The sequence below is a fragment of the Ostrea edulis genome, chromosome 2 (assembly GCF_947568905.1).
Source record: "Ostrea edulis chromosome 2, xbOstEdul1.1, whole genome shotgun sequence".
NCBI classification, from domain to species: Eukaryota; Metazoa; Mollusca; class Bivalvia; order Ostreida; family Ostreidae; genus Ostrea; species Ostrea edulis.
In genome coordinates this window covers 46,207,975-46,224,753 of record NC_079165.1, presented here as the reverse complement: position 1 = coordinate 46,224,753, position 16,779 = coordinate 46,207,975, and the positions used below count along the sequence as shown (strand labels likewise).

Below are 16,779 nucleotides of genomic sequence, written 5' to 3'. Positions count from 1 at the left end.
GGATATTATAACTTGGTATATTTGATCACCATGATGAGAGGAAGATGTGTATTGTTTTTCAAGGTCAAAGGTCAAGGTTTTAGTATCACTTATTAGGAAAACCTTGTGGGCAGAATACAAACCGAACCGTAAGCTCCAGGATATTATAACTTAGTATATTTGATCATCATGATGAGAGGAAGGTGCCTATTGTTTTTCAAGGTCAAAGGTCAAGGTCGTAGTATCACTTATTAGGAAAACCTTGTGGGCAGGATGCAAACCGAACCGTTAGCATATTTATGAAGTAGCGCATTCTAAGGCTATCCCTCTTTATATCTTGATATCCATTTCTACAAGCATAATAATGAATTAGCTCACAGAGAACAGTGCTAACTTCACTAAAATATGAATCCCACTAAAATATGTTTTCCTTGAGCAAAATCTACGGGCGTATTATGCCACGTTGGCGTTGCTCTTGTTGTAAACGTAAAAGTTCAATAAGAGGTCTTAAAGTGAAAGTTCAAACCCTTTGTGGCCCTTCCATGGAGCCTGTATTCCTGACTTAAACAATACATATCCATTTTCAGCTTGATGTATGACTGACAAATATAATGTAGGTATGGATATAGAAATTTAATACACAGGAAAAAGATATAAACAAGTTGGTTCATTGGTTCTGTGGTATGAAAATGAAAGATTTTAAGAAATTAAACAAATCTATTTGTAGACAAAATAAATTCATGTACAATTCTGAAAATTGCAACATTTTGGTTATAACTAAGATTATTGTCACCATACAAAATAAGTTCTAAAGATAAAGGTAATTGTAATTGTAGATCATTAAAACTTTGTATCAGTATTTGTCTTTGTGTACAATATTTTGAACACTTCAGAGAAAAGTGAAGTGTGCAGGGTTTGACACTAAGGCACGTCCGACCGACCGAGTCTACTAAATGATAATGGTCGGGTAAAATGTCGATTTACTAGTCCGACTGGTCGTGTTGAAAAAATAAACAAGAAAATTTACTTTAAACCATAGGATATTTTATTCTTAACTAAAAAAAAAAAATAACTCCGCAGAACTACGTGATGACATAATCTCTATTTTTAGTTCTAACAAATAAGTCGCGGTCGGAAGTGATGTTTTATGACATCTACTCGATTTTAGTGTGTGTAAAGTTATGTTTCGGGTAAATAGATATAAATTAAATTCATTTTCATTTTTAAAAAACCAGTTTACTTAAATTTGATATTTATAAGAAAGTGTTCATCAAATTAATAAAGTACGTCGTAAACAGCCAGACGATGGCACATATGTGCGGGTATATCTCTATATCTATTCAAATACGACTTCTCGTCTTCAAGGAAATATGTCCCAAGAGAAAATAAAGGAAGAATGGGAAGAAACAAAGCAAGGCTAAAGAAATAGAAATTTAAAGAAAACAGGAACGGTTGAGGTCATTTTATTCTAAATGGACTAAAGAATTTCCATGCCGGGTAGAATTTAAAGAAACAGAAAATCATTAAATATGTTTGAAAATTAAAGCATCAAATTGAATGACGAGACTAAAGATTGTTTGAGACAAATATGTTTTAATTCAAACTTAACGCTTGTAATTTGAATTAAGTATTTAAATATGAAGAAATTATCAGTGGGTTTTTTCTGGAAAGTTGGTCAGGACTAGTGGATGTAAGGTCAGGTCTAGTAAAAATCATTTGAAGTAGCCCGACTGGTCTAGTGCTCAAAAAAGTAAATGTCAAACCCTGAATGTGGTTTCGGGACTATTTTGATTTTTGACACAAGTCATAATTAGGATTTTCCCTAAGAAAGTGCTTAAGGTATTCCATGTATAATGAAAGGATAATAAACAATTTTGAAGGATTTAGATCAACATAAATGTTTATTGTTAAATAATGATGAAAGTGAAGCAGATGAAATTCACATGACTGGTAAATGATTAGAAGCTGACCCTTTTGCACTTAAAACTGTTTGGAAGAGTTGTCTTCCCTTTGTAAAAATAAGAAAAATCTAATTTTCTAAAACTGTGTGTGGTCAATGATTAATTTTATTTTATATTTTCATTAAGAGAAAGTGTTTGTAACTTTCTACCAAGAGATTTGTATGAAAATATAATTTCTTTTTAAAATTTTGTAATAAAACATGCTTTTCCCATATATTTCAATGTTAAATTCTAGGTGAAATAAATCAAGCAGTAAACAAAATTTTGAAAGTTCCTATGGTGAATTATTTTTATTTGATGAACCCTTCAAAATGATACCATGATTACAAAAATTCCACCATCCATTTATTAGATAAGAAATATGGTCATTATACATTGAATACCTTAAATAAATTAGCATTAAGATTACTCGCTTTATTTCGCAATTGACAATGCAGTATATTTGCTTTTCGATTGCCAAAGTTAAAAATGGCAATATAAATTATCATAGAAATGGAAACTGTTAAACATATCAATGTATGTAATATTATATTGCTTCATTATCTTTATATAATAACTATATCTGTATGACCATGACCATGTATTTGTATGGAGAGGGCTTATAAAGGCAACGCCTGTTGTCCAGTCCTTTTATGTATTATACTTGATAAAATATCGTTTAAATAATATCTATTTTCATACCAGTGAATGGCAGTGATCTTGGCCTTTGCCAATTTAGCACCCTTTGTTTAGGAGAAAAAAATTCTGGATGTTAGGTATTGTGAAAAACCAAATGTATAAAATTCTGTGAAATTATGACAACTTAAAATAACTAAGACTAAGATATTTATGTTTATTTTATATACAGAAAATATAGAAATTTGTCTTCAACGGAGGACATCGGTAATGCCAAATTCTGTCATTTGATACCGATGTATTTCCTTACTTTGAATGAATGTACGTACTGTAATGTGTTTGATTATTATTTATTGAATTAAAGCTCTGATGCTAAAAAACTAATTCTATCTGGACTTGGTGTTTCTTTTTCAAATTGTAATGTTTTAAATTCACTGATTACTATACTTTTACAGGGCTCGAAATTAACATCTGCCCGTCAGTCTGTGACTGGGTAAATGTCTGGCGGACTGATTAACATTTGTTTTACCAGTAGTCAGTCCGATGGGACTGGTTAATTTTCTAAAGCATCATTTTGGAAAATATACTTATGAAATGTTATACACACATTTGGCATGCTTCGATCTGTAGATATCAGACGAATCTGATTTGTAAATCCCACATAAGTATTACAATATTGTCTGAGGGATATTGAGTTAAATTTCATTTTAATAACATTAACAAAATATGTTTAATTATTTCTGGAAAACTCTGTTGGACTGGTAAATTTTTCTGGGGATTGGGTGAAATTATACCCCATCAGTCTGGCTGGACTGGTAACATAAAAAGTTAGCTTCAAGTCCTGCTTTTATTGCCTTTTAGAAGATTTTCTTTAAAAAAAATTAACACCCCACCCCATTTGCAATACTAGTATTTTGCAACCATTTCCCCTTGGAAGGGATTGATCCAAGAATGCTATATGGTTTGATTATCAGTTGGTAGAAATTGGTTTAGATAGTGTGGATATAGATTGTGATAAAGTTGAAAATTTTTAAGAACTTCAGGATAACACTGATGATACAAACATTAATGATAGAAAATTTTGATTAGGCATTGGTATACGCTGAAAATATGAATGGACCTCAAGCATTAAAAAGATGATTAAGACAGCATTACAACCAATCTTATTGTACAATGTTAGCTGTGTATAATACATAGTTGTGCATTCTCTAAATGTGTATAAGCAGTTAACAAATACCTTATTGATTTTTTTCACACGAATTTGTGCTAGCTATGACTACTTCCTCTTTTTTCAATCCTTTAGTCATTAACCTTATTCATTATTGATGTTAAAAACAGGGATGTAATATATTTACTGTACTGTTGATTGTATGATTTTACAAATGAGTCAGGTTTGTTCCAGATATTATCACCGACATCAATGTGAAATATAAAAATATCTTTGCATTACAAATCTATCTTCATAGGACTTGTCTAGAATATAGCATCATTTTCAATAACTAGTTTCTTTTATAGGATTTTTTTTTATGTATAGAATATTACTTTGCTCTCTTCAGAAGGTAAAATATTTAATTTTGTCAGACTTGATTTAGTTGACTCAGAATTGCCCATTCTTAGATAGAATAAAGATGAAGCAACTCAGAAAAAATTCTCCTTCTTTATATGTCTGCAGATAAAGTGACCAATGTTGAAACTAGTGTAGAGAATCAAAAGGTGACAGTGACATCATCATTGACTGCTGCGGAGTTGGAAGAAGTGCTTAAGAAGACGGGGAAGGAAGTCAAGTTTCTGAAAACCAATTAGTCAACAGTAAGATTACAGGAAAGGTATGTTGAAATATAAAAATCACATTTAAACTCTGTCAGAGCAAGAACATTATATTTTATAAAATCAAATATAATAAAACCAAATATCTGTAAATGATATATTTCTAGTCAATAATTGTATGTTGGGAAATCTTCTAGTGCAATTTCTTTTTCTAGATGTTGGATCCTTTGAGGAGAAAAACAGTGAAGTCATTCCAGTGCTATGCATCACATCAGCACATTCATTGCATAATCCCATTTATATAGTCAGCTGTTATCTTGTCACCTTTTTTGTTTCTTTGGTACAATGAAAAAAGCTAAAACTTACTTTTAGACGATGATTATACTGGTATTTGTAATTTATTGAATTTTAAAATTATTTGGTGAATTATGTGTTAATTAATTGTCTTTGGATATTCTTTTGAAGTTTAGATGAAAGTTTTGCTTTGGTGCTTGTTCATAATAAAACACAAAAAAAAGTATTAGATTTTCTTTTTTGAGTGGACTACAAGAGTGTAGTCCAGATCTACGACTACAGTTCTAGTTACACTGAATTGTTTTATTTGTATCTGTGTATTGCAGAATGTTTTCAATTGGACATCGGTGTATTGTGGAGGTGATAAGTATATTTTAAGTAGGCATAGTGTTGTGATTATATGTGTCAGACCCAAATATTTATAAATTTGAACAAAATTTAAACAACTTTTTAATACACAAAACAAGTAAATTAATCAATTCATCAAAATCACAATTTCTGAGAGAGTATGTTCTCCAGGTTAATTAATCCATCCATGGGCAACATTATATTCTCTTTTCTTTTTTTTTTTCTCTTTTTTTTTTTTTTCAAATTGAACCTTATTTACCCACGACTTGCATGTACATCTGTATCATGTTCATTTTGTTTACTTCATTATACTGTAATTCAGTTTAAGAGAATAAAGATATTGTCGTTGTCGAATCTCGATGAATAATATTTCTTTTCACAAATCTTTCAACAGTTATAATTTTACTCTCTGGTGGCTAAACACTGATGACATCTAGATCTGAGAGATATATGATATCTCATGTACCAGTTTGTGTTGGCCACATATTAATTTATTTTGCTCCTCTGGCTGGAGACAAGCTGTGTGTGCTATATCACCATTGTTTGATTTGTTGCGTGTCTGTCATCGCTACATTTTCTCCATTAATGTGCTCTTTATAAGATATATCTTTAGTTCTATTAATGCGTACAATAATCAAGTGATGTACTCCCTAAATGAATCAATGATAATGTAGCAGTCAGCCAGGTTTAATCGCTGGTGGCTACCGGGTAGGTGGCTCAGTAGAGCACCTGACTAGAGATTCAGGAGGCCCAGGTTTGAATCCCAGTGTGGTCAAGGTATGAAGACATTTAAGGAGGGAGGAATGTGGCGGCCAGACAATTTCAGTTGCCGGTGGCTGGATAGTTCTGTTGGTAGAGATTCAGGGGGCCCGAGTTCAAACCCTGATCTGGTCCGTTGCATTCTCTCTCTATTACAATACCATCAATTCAATTTTTGCATGCATTAATGATATTATAATGAAATTGAATTGCTGTCGTATGCACTCTTTAGATAATTTTGTTAATTAATTTACTGCACACATTGACTTATTTTAATGATATCGTATCAATATCGCACACTGTAACCCAGCTGAATGTATCTTCAAATGATTAATGATATCTTCACTGATTGGATGAGGACATTTTAATTTGGTATTCTAAGTGTGTGTGTTCTGGGAAGTGAAATAAATATTTATAATGAGTAAATTCTTTTGATAAAGGTAAAGTTTCCAAGATTACAGAAATACTTTCACATTTTGAATACTGAAAAGATTTTCCTTGCGTATTTTTATTGAATGCCAAATTAACATAATTAAGCTCAAACAATTGTTTTGATTTTGTTTTGAACAATTTATTTTGAACAAGGTCTAACAACTTACTAGTCCCTCTCCTAAATATTACAATATGACATGCAAGATAATAATTGATAATGAATCTGCATTTCATCTATAGATTTGTAAACAGCAGAAAAAAATATTTATATTGGTCTGCTAAAAAGACTATTTCTAGCTCTAGTTTTGATCTGTAATCATAATGTTACCCCGGGAACAACAAAAGATATGGTTTAAATTTGCTAAATGGCAATTCATAATACATGTAAAATAGAATTTGTGTTTCATTGGAGGATGGATGGTTGATGTTTAAATATTTTCCGTTTTCCATCGATTTGTATAGTGAAATGCATGATTTTAACCCAAATTATAGAGTTATCTCTCTTTGTTTCGTCACGTGAATCAACTTTATGAAAAATCATATAAATATCTATACAGATGTCAGTGGCGGATTTAGAGGGGGCACAGCCCCCCCCCCCCCCCCCCTAAATTTTTCAAATTTAAGGTAAATCGCGGTCTTCGGAAAATGTACTAAACGATATTTTAAGAAGCCATAACTTCTTCCACTCCCGAAGAAATAAATGACAAAATCCTTTGATTTCTTGAATTATTTTATTTGGAGAACCTAATTTTTTCCAAAACCCCCTGAAAATTTGGGTCATTTTATTAATCTCGCCGGTAGCAGGTCGTTCCGTCCCAAAATCCCTAGTCGATCCCTATGGTCGATTCGGCCCATTTTGCATATTCGATCCGGCAAGGTTTTAGAATTTTTATTTTCACCTGGGTGTGTGTGTGTGTCGAAAAACGACGTTTTTTTTCTACAAAACCCTGGTTCCCAGAACTTGCATTTTATGCAGAAGCCAAGTCAATGATTAGTGGTGTCCTGTAAATGTGTGATACAGTTTTAGAATTTTCGTTTCCACTCAGGGGCTCGAAAACCGACGTTTTTATACAAAACCCTGGTTCCCAGAACTTTACATTTTCGCGGTAGACAAATCATATTTTGGAAGATATTTGGTGGTGTTGTAAGTTTTTGGATTTTTATTTTTGTCCTGAGGGTCAAAAACGTTATTTTTTAAACAAAAAATCTCTGGTTCCCATAACTCCTTACATTTTAAGCAATGACTTAATCTTTTTTTGGAAGATGTATGGTGATGTCCTTTATAGAATAAGAGGTTTCAAAATTTTCTTTTCACCCTAGGAGCCAGTTGGGGGTTGAAAAACATGGTTCTTAGAACCCCTTTTGCATTTTATGCAGTAGTCAATTCATCTTTTGGGAGATGATTGGCGGTGTCCTTTAGATGTGTAATAAGTTTTCGGAGCTTCAGGGGTAAATGTGGTGTAAAATCGACTAACAATAAACTGGTGTTCGGTGCATTGTCATATGTGCAACAAGAATATATTTGCTTTAAGGGTTGGAATCTCAACCATTTTAAAGATATCCGAACAATGAAAAATGATGGGGGTGGGGTGACCCTGGAACACTTGCCCATCAGAATACTGAATTTATCTTGCTATGTGCAGTAGAAATATATGTGGCTTAGAGGTCATCACCTCAATTTTCAAAAATATATTTCAACAATTATGAAATAGGCCAACAGAATACTCATTGCATCTTGACATATGCAACAAGATCGTGGTATAGAATATATTTGCGTGCGGGTATTACTGTCTTATGACAACATCTAGTTTTAAACAGATTTTAGCCGTAATCTTAAAAATATACACGTATAACGTTTTCAAATTTCATAAATTTGTATCTTTATTTTAAAAATTAGAACGTCTGTCCAAGTATTTTGGGCATGGTTTATTAGATATTCATATCATACATCAAATCGCAGCAAAATGGACTCTCAAATCTCTTATCTGTAAAGAAAACACCTTTTTATATTTCTGGGAAAAATCACAAAAAATTCAAATAAAATTATTGAGAGGTTGTATCACTTTCGATGGTGAAAGCATACTTCATAGGAGGTGTTTTATCGTTCTCTGTCGTTGTTAACCAAGTCAGTTCTGATTGGTTTCCAATTTTACAAGGCGTTAGACAGGGTGGTGTTTTGTCAACCTTTCTCTACCTTGTATTTATCGACGACTTGCTGCACGAAATTCAAAATCTGTGTACAAATACCGATATTTTCAGTATCATAAGCTCTAATCCAACGCTTGCGGATGACATTTGTTGTGTTGCACTCACCCCGCATGGATTACAGAAAATTCTACGCAAAATATACGAGTATTCAACAAAATGGCGTTTTACATTCAATGCAAACCAATCCAATGTACTTTATTTTTATCCAAAAAGGGCAAAACATATGGACACATTATCCTGGCACCTAGGCAAGAATGTTATTCACTCTTCCAAGGAATACACGCACCTGGGAATTTTACTGAATTCCACATTTGATCCCAGTAGCAGAACTTCGAATGCTTGCATGAAAAGACGCCAAACATATTTTGCACTAAAAGCATCCGAACAGCTCAACCCAATCACTATATCCAAGCTATTTAAGAAGGTAGTTCTCCCCTCTGTATTATATGGATGCGAACTCTGGTGCGACCTACGACGAAAAGATGTCGAAACCCTCAATACATTCCAACATTTTATTGCAAAACACGCAATGGGTCTTCATCAGCAAACAAGATCGGATATGTGTGAAAGCCTCCTGGGTCTGCTTCCTATTACTGCGGAGATTGGCATCAAGAAACTGCATTTTTTTGGACATCTTTGTGAACTGGACACTAATTATCCCACAAAGCGCATATTATATTACTCACTCGTCTACTCTCGTATATGATGAACCCCTGTGCCAAACATCGCGGATTTATTCAGGACATCATGCCTCTATTGACCAAATACAATTTGTATCCTGCTTTAACTCGATATCTTGAAAGTGGTGCCTTCTCCTCAAAATCAGAGTGGAAAAGATCTGTTAAATCCTCTGTCATCATTTACCATTCCGATTCCAGACGACAACGCATGCGTGCTGATCCTGACTTTACCCGATTTATCATTCTTTGTGATGGAAAATCACCAACTCTGTTATGGAATATTCCGCACAATAATAACGAGATTCTTCTGTGCAAGTTTATTGTAAAATTATGGAGTCTTCTGGATATACCACCCGAAATTTGCTCACTGTGCGCGAGACCTTTCACGAATGTGTTTGAGCACGTATCAACTACTTGTTCTGAAACAACCCTATATCGCGACGCCTGGTGGGAAACTCTAATTGAAGACTTTCATATTTCTTTGGCTGCTGACCTATGTGGGCTGTCCCAATATGACTTGTATTTATTCATCCTCGGCGCAAGAAGCATGATCTCAAGTTTGCCTGATTTTAACATTCCAGAACTACATCTTCTGAACTTTGGTTTTATAAGAGATGCAGCAGCAATGTATTATAACAAACTTCGAGTTGCACTGTAACTAAATATTGTATATGCTTCTAACATGTTCTTTAGGAATTTTTGTATTCTCCCTCTCTTCCATTGTAATCACTTGTATTCCTTATATTATTTTGCACATTTGCATATGTCTTGATTAATGCACTACTATTGAACTAGAATCTCCATCTGGAGGAAAGAAAGAAAGAAAGGAGGTGTTTTATCGGGCCATTAAATAAAATTTTGTAATGAGCCACCTTCTAAGATTATTTTGTCGGAATATTTGCTACCTTTATCTAGACTCCCATAACAATTTGGTCCAGAAGTGCTGATCTCGGAGGCCTATAAATACAGCAAAGGTGATAAATACAGATATGGTTATACAATTTAATCCATATGCTAGTACATTCAAGATAAGCGAGCTGGAAATCTTGTCTGGATTTCTCGAAGAAATCTCAAACTTAAGTTTGATATTTTTTATTTGAGCAGTCAAAATTTGATTAAAATCTCACACTTAAGTTCAAGTTTCGACTTAAGTTTCTTTCGAGAAATCCAGGCCTGGGCGTCTTTAAAGCTTCCCGTCTTATATCACGTATTAATTAAATGAAAACACCGCCTCCAAAACAATTTCTACTTTACGGATTATATATTCAAAGCCACGAAGAAGTAAGTCACGGGTTTTTAAATGACCCAATTTGTGTCTAATGCTTCGGATATTCCGATGTAAAATGTCATTGATGATATTTTCAATAGTAGGATTTACTTCAATATCGCCGTAAGCTAACAAAACAAATGTATAATAAATTGAAAATACAAATTGATGAACACAGATCTAAGCTTAATGAATGCCACACAGTGAGCGAGTAGTTTTGAGATATGTTTGAAGAAATGCAAAAGACATGTAAACCTGATAAATAGAAAAGACCGATTGCAGCTCGATATTGTTCAATTGATTCATCTAATTTGTGGTAGGTATAAATTGAAAATAATTGACTGCAATCATTTAAATATTCACTGCTAAGGGTTTAACTAATAGTGCATTTCTAAAGATTTAGAATATACAATTTTGGTTGCATGACAAAATGTACATGAGTTTTGATCATAAGTATTAAGCAAAACGGTATGGAAGAAGAAGAAAAAACCACAAATACAAATAGTACAAGATAATTCTAAACTAATTCCCAAGAAACACACGGAAAATGTTATAGAATATATTTAAATCAGGAAACAATCTGAATACTCACTTTTAAAAAAAGGGACGTACACGTACTATCATTTATATAAGAGCACTTCAAAGGCTGTTAAAAATATATAAATGTATGAAATATCCATATTTTAGGTTTCAATATCGGATGTGTCAGGTTAAAATTGCAGCAGAACTTAGAATAAATCATTTTAAAATTAGGAAGTGCGCCTCAAAATATCTTAACCTTACAAGTCCTACAACAATAATGGGGAAGTTAATTACGAACGTCACCCAAGTCTGTCTATTAAAAAGAGGCTAGACACAGGGAACTAACATCGTTATCAACTGAAACTTTGTATATTCCCAAATTAGAATGCAGCTTGAGTACTTGAAAATTCTGTTAGGTTTATACCAGATTTCATTATTAACAGTTAAATACGGGGCGCTCCGGGAGCTGAGCCCCCATCACGGGGGCGAACTGGGGACCTAAAAGCGATCAACAGATCCGGGAGCTGAGCCCCCATCAGGGGGGCGAACTGGGGAAATAAAAGCGATCAACAGATCCCTTGTCTCTCGCATGTTTTTGCACCTTCCTCTATATTGAGATCGTAAATCCGACCACGATAGAAGAAACTAAATTGATTTATAAAATGTTGAAGTACCATCGTGATAGTATGCAAATGAAACAGATATGAATATCATTAGATTTTGAGTTTCAATAGATTGCAGAAATTAAACATGCTTCAGAATTGTGCTTAATGTCATATAGCTGATAAATACATGTAGAATGTAATGGCAATGGTCCAATCTACGAGGAGGAGGAGGAATCCTGACATGTTACATCCGTGTTTCACTCCTGATTTCATCCATCGTCGCAAACCACGGGTTATGGTTTCATTCCATTCCACAAACGTTTGTAGAATGGAATGAAACAATAACCCGTGGTTTGCGACGATGGATTTCACCTAGTATCAATCAACCCGTAAGTCCATTTCCGGTTTGGACGGCACACTCTCATGGTACATTGCTTTATTGATTCGTACTAGTTTCGATGAAATACCATAGCTCTCCGTTTCTTCCATAGTGTGCCTCTGTGTACAACTGTTGAACGATTTATCAAAGTCTATGAAGCAAAGATATAGGTTACTGTTCCATTCAGTGGTCTGCTCTAGTATGTTACGTAGTATGCATAGTAGTATTTGTTAGGTGGTGCTTCTGTCTGATCTGAATCCAGCTTATTTTTCTCTTAAGATGTTGTCAACTTTCCTTGCCATTCTCTTAATAATTGTTTCCCCCAAGACTTTAGATGCTGATGTTAATAGTGTTATCCCTCTCCAATTTCCACACGATGCTAGATCTCCTTTCTTTGGCAATTTGATGATAAATACCTTTCTTCCAATCTTTTGGAACTCCTCTTTTTCCCACATTGTTATGAATAATTCACACAACTGCATATTTACAGTCATGTTGGTGTCAGCTTTCAGTAGTTCTGCCGGGATGTTGTTTATTCCAGGTGCCTTTCCATTCCCAAGTGCCCTACTGATCTCTTCTTGCTGATAAGATCTGTGTTGATGCTGAGGCCTTCTTTGCTGATAAGATCTGTGTTGATGCTGAGGCCTTCTTTGCTGATAAGATCTGTGTTGATACTGATCTCTTCTTTGCTGATAAGATCTGTGTTGATGCTGAGGCCTTCTTTGCTGATAAGATCTGTGTTGATGCTGAGGCCTTCTTTGCTGATAAGATCTGTGTTGATGCTGAGGCCTTCTTTGCTGATAAGATCTGTGTTGATGCTGAGGCCTTCTTTGCTGATAAGATCTGTGTTGATGCTGAGGCATTCTTTGCTGATAAGATCTGTGTTGATGCTGAGGCCTTCTTTGCTGATAAGATCTGTGTTGATGCTGAGGCCTTCTTTGCTGATAAGATCTGTGTTGATGCTGAGGCCTTCTTTGCTGATAAGATCTGTGTTGATGCTGAGGACTTCTTTGCTGATAAGATCTGTGTTGATGCTGAGGCCTTCTTTGCTGATAAGATCTGTGTTGATGCTGAGGCCTTCTTTGCTGATAAGATCTGTGTTGATACTGAGGCATTCTTTGCTGATAAGATCTGTGTTGATGCTGAGGCCTTCTTTGCTGATAAGATCTGTGTTGATGCTGAGGTCTTCTTTGCTGATAAGATCTGTGTTGATACTGAGGCATTCTTTGCTGATAAGATCTGTGTTGATGCTGAGGCCTTCATGCATTATTACAACATCTGCAATTATTGAAGGATCTCCTCGGTTCAATATTTCTTCAAAGTGTTCTTTCCATCGCTTGATGATATCTTGATCTCTCCATCCTTGTTCTTCACTACTTGCATGTTACATTTGGGTTCATTGCACATCTGTTTGGTGATGTCGTATACCTGCTTCATTTGCCCCGTATTTGCAGCTTCCTCCGCTTTATTCTGCTAACTCATAAATGAACTGGCATTTGTCGTTACGCATACATTTGTACTTCTTTTCACTTCGTTGTCTTTTTCTCTGTACTCCTCTCTGACTTTGGTCTTTCTGATTCTACCTTTTCTATTTTGCGCTTTCACTTTTTTCCCCTTCTGCTTTGATCCAGCTTTTACCACTTATCAAATTTTCTTCTCGATTTTTCTACATCCAAGTACGTTACTTGCGTTTCTGTGTAAAATTTCTTGATATTGCTCCATTTCTTTTCGATGATATTGGAGGAACATAATGTCTTGAACTTTCAGATTAATTGTCTCAAACCTTCTATTTTGTGTCATCTTCTTTCCAGTTTTGTGTGATTTTGATTTAACTTTTGCAATTACGAGCTGGTGGTCGCTTCCAACATCTGCTCCTCAATATCCTCTCACATCTTACACCGACCTTTTAAACTTTGGGTTGATGGCTACGTGGTCAATCTGGTTTTGGTGTTTAAAAAAACCGCTTGAGTCGAAACTTGGACTTAAATTTAAAAGTTTACTCAAATTCTGACTGCTCAAATAAAAGAATAGTCAAATTTAGGTTTAATATTTTTTTCCCCGAGAAATCCAAGCCTGGAGTTGTCCCGGATAGTTTGTATATCTCCTTGTGTGGGTACATTATAGAGGAGATTACCATATTGTTGGTGCTGCAGATGTCTACAAATCTGTCTCCATTGTCATTTCTCTCGCAAACTATACCATATCTCCCAACTATTCCCCCCTCTCCACTTTACATGGCTCCTATTTTGGCCTTCCAATCTCCTAACGTCATAAGTAGGTCACGCTTTGGTGCTTTCTGCATCGCTGAATGTAGCTGTTCGAAAAACTCATCTTTATGCTATTCATCAGCATCATTGGTTTGTGCATACACCTGAATGATGAATGTTTTGATGTAATTGGACCAGAACCTTGCTGTTATTATTCTGTCATTTACTGGATTCCATTTGTCCAAACATTTGGCTGCTTCCTTCTACATTGCAATTGCTATACTATTTCTATGGTTTTCATCCTCCCTCCCGGAGTATATTACTGTCTCTCCTGGTGTTAGCTTTGTCTTCCCTTACTCCGTCCATCAGCATTCGCTTATCCCTACCATGTCCAATCTATATCTTTCCATTTCTTCAATTATCTGTGTTGTCCGTCCAGTCTGATACATATTCCGGACATACCAGCATCCTACCCTAAGGGTTTGTTTTGGGGTCGAAAGTGAATCGACCGGTCTGCTGGTTTACTTTCAGCTCTGGCCTGCAGACATTATTCCTAAAGCATAACCCTGTACTGGATTGTTAGAAATTTGTTTAAAGGTTGTATCTTCCTGTAATTGGTGATTTTTCTGCATGTTCTCAGTTTCCGTAATGAAATTCTTTTTATGGTGTCGGGTGATTGACTTTACGAACAACCTCTGAGAGGATTTGTTTACTTTCAGGGGTTTTCTTCCCTTAGTTAGATGTCTTGATTAACTTACTGTTTCCACCCTCCGGGTTTAGAGTAAGAGTTTCCCTTCTCCTACATGTAGATAGGCTGCCGTCCCAGACTAATGAGTCCCATCACCCATCGCCCTTGCGATCTCAGTCAGGGGCCTTATGGTGCCCAGTATCCAGTTGTTGTCAAGGGGAGGCGTCACACAGGAGTCTTAATACCAGCAGGAGAGACTTACGCACTCTGCTTTCTTTTCACAACATGTTGCTACATGTATCTGGTAGTGAATGACCCTTTTGCTAAATCCTAATGTCATCGTCTAGCAGTAGGTACAATTCCGCATCCCCGATGACCAGGATGAAGTTGTAGCAAACGAAATTTTAGACATACATTAGTAGGCCCCCTAAGACATTGTTTACAGAAATGCTTTTATCAATTATTGATGAAAATCCACTGCTTGAAATACAAATAAAACCATAAATACATTTTGTGATGTTGATTTCATCTATTGATAGACTTCTGTAGTAAGTGAGAGCGATTGCTAGATGTGTATTGCCTTAGTAAAAGCAGTACCGGTTACCTACTTTTAACAAATGTTCATACACACAGCCGTGACTCTGTTAACCCCGTAGTGGATTTATGCAGTGATAAATACGTATTGCTCGTAATAGTGCTATGTAGGAGAATACAGTTGAAAATGTAAATATTCCTATATACATGTACATATAGGAAGCTGACGATGGAGAAGTTGAAATCATCCCGTTTGTCATAAAGTTGAGTTGTTAGTTTTGCCGTCAATATCTACTTTTAATAAAATATCTAAGTATGAAGCAGAAGTGGGCGACTCTGTGGTGTCTTTTATTTCGAGTTCACTGGGATATATTGAATCAACAATCGTCGATATATCTAAATGTCGAATTGAAGGCCACAAGAGATTTTTTCTTCTCACGTAGAAGTTTTTGAATAAATTCTGCTTCATAGGAATATAAAAACAGGTCAGCTAACAAAGGAGCACAATTCGTGCCCATGGGGATTCCAACAGACTGTTGGAAGATCTGACTCAATGATAGGTTGTATTGGTAAATTAGATCGTTATAACGACCATAGAATTCGCGAAACGAGACGGTTGAAATTTGAAACATCAAATTATTGCGCGCATGAATTGAATTGATGCGCCCAATAATTGAAGCATTGCTCTCTTCAATTGAATTGTAGAGCGCAACAATATCAATTGTTGATATCATCAATTCATTTGAAGAGAGCATTATTTTCATGTAAATATCAGCAAAACTAATGGATATATACCAGTAACAGGAGACGTAGATAACTTTTTTATGCGAGCTGCAAAATTCAACGAAACTTCCACCATGGACCTTAAAAAACAGAATAACGAAAGCTCGCCCCGCCTATGCAAACCTGGTATAAATCAACAAACACCTGAATGTCGCAGAATTTATAACTGTGTTTTTGGAGGTCAAGGGTCCGTCTATCGGTCTGTAGACAATGTCTTGTCCGCTCAATATCTATAGAAACCTTTGTTTGACAGTTACCAAACTTGGTACAGTGGTTACTCCTAGAGTTACCAAACTTGGCACAGTGGTTGCTCCTAGAAAGTAGATGACCCTTATTGATTTTCAGGTTAAAAGTCATAGTAAGCTATTGTCTGCTCAATATCTTTAAAATGCTTTGGTTGAAAGCACGTAAGGACTAAATGACCCCTATCATTTTTCAGGTCACAAGGTCAAAGATTAAGGGTTAAACTGGATACCGGTATAATAAGATATTGCCTGCTCAATATCTTGAGAACTATTTGCTTGATAGACATAAAACTTGTTACACTGACCTCTCCTAAGAGGTAGATGAACCCCATTGATTTTGAGGTCACAAGATAAAGGGTCAAACTGGACACTGTAAATTATGTTCTACTCAAAATCTTGAGACCCCTTTGTTTGACATACATGTATATCAAACTTGGTTCACTGGGTCTATAGAGGGAGTAGATGACTCCTAATGATTTTGAGGTCACAAGGTCAAAGATCAATAG

At 35.2% G+C, this 16,779-nt stretch overlaps 1 pseudogene; it reads right to left on the bottom strand.

The window, feature by feature from the left end:
* The window catches only part of LOC130051704 (uncharacterized), a 50,205-nt pseudogene that overhangs the window by 20,046 nt on the left and 13,380 nt on the right, over window positions 1-16,779 (bottom strand).